This window comes from Psammomys obesus, unplaced genomic scaffold (assembly GCF_907164565.1).
Source record: "Psammomys obesus unplaced genomic scaffold, mPsaObe1.curated_primary_1811, whole genome shotgun sequence".
NCBI classification, from domain to species: Eukaryota; Metazoa; Chordata; class Mammalia; order Rodentia; family Muridae; genus Psammomys; species Psammomys obesus.
In genome coordinates, this window is record NW_026596088.1 from 6,013,292 (window position 1) to 6,014,623 (window position 1,332).

Here is a 1,332-nt window from a genome sequence, read left to right on the forward strand (position 1 = left end):
CATAGGGTCCCCGAAGCCTCTGTTTCATGAAGATGCTGAATTCCATCAGTCTCTGTCCCAGTGTGTCAGCGAGTCTCCAATTGCAGGTCCTTCTGATCTGTGCACAAAGGATCTACTTCTAGTCTAGATCCTGTGGGCTAAGCCTCCCTGTCTTTGCACTCCAAGTGACATCAGCTTCATTCTTGATGCATGCAGGGGTTGCATTCAGGATAAGGGAATGACAATACTCATGCCAGCAAGTCAAGCTACTTGGATTCAAATCTCAGATCTGTAGCTTCCTGGCTATGTCATCTTGAGCAAATAACCTACCTTAGTTTCTGCACCTTTTAGATTAATTGACTCAGGAGTCAGCAAATTATTTCTTGAAAAGGCCAATGTTTTAATGTTTAATGTGTTAATTCATAGCAGCCTCGAACAAAGTATAAATAAATTGACATAGCCATGTATCAATAAAACTTTATTTATAGACACTAACATTTGAATCACATGTAATCTTCACAAGTCACAAAATATTCTCTTTTTGATATATACATATATATTAGCTATATAAAAATTATGAACACGCACATATATACACACATACTCACACACACATACACTCACACATACATATTCAGCTCAAAGATAGAATGTTATGCCCTCAGGGGACTTTTGTACGTGCTTAGCACAGCTCCCAGCATTCCATTCTTGAATTGAGATCATGGGAGTACTATTTGTCAGGAGTGTCTAGCTATGCCCTTTAACTGGCCTTTCTCTACTGCCCCACCCTGATGCCAGTGTAGGGACATCCTGCCACACCCATTGGCCTCTCTACTGTGCCCTCTCCAAACATGCTCCCTGGCTCTGGGCAGGGCAGAGAGGACACCTTGTCCCCATGTCAATGACTAGGTTAGCAACCAACAGCTGGGATCCAAGGCCGGTGGTAATTTCTTCTGTCACACATGCCAGGCAATGGCTGGCCAGCCTTGCTACCCAAGATCACGTGCTTGGGCAGCAACCTAGGCCAGGGGTATTGTGGGTAAACTCTTGAGCTTGGGGCTGTGGAAGCACGCTTCTTTCTCAGGATCCTGTGAAGAGCTCACCGTTGGCCCAGGCCGTTACTGTTGGCTCTCTAGCTCAGAACTGCAGAGTCCAGGCTGTAGAATCTAGCTCATCCTGGAAGTTAGGAGTGTTGGGGAAGGACCCATCAGGTCCTTCTGCAGATTTCCTGGCGCTGTTCTGTTCACAGCAGGCTGTAAGTCATGTATCAAAAAGCCCAGAGCCAGGATAGGAGGGCCCTTCTGTGTCAGGAAGAGAGTTTCCTCAGACCATGATTGTCCCTCCAATCCTGCC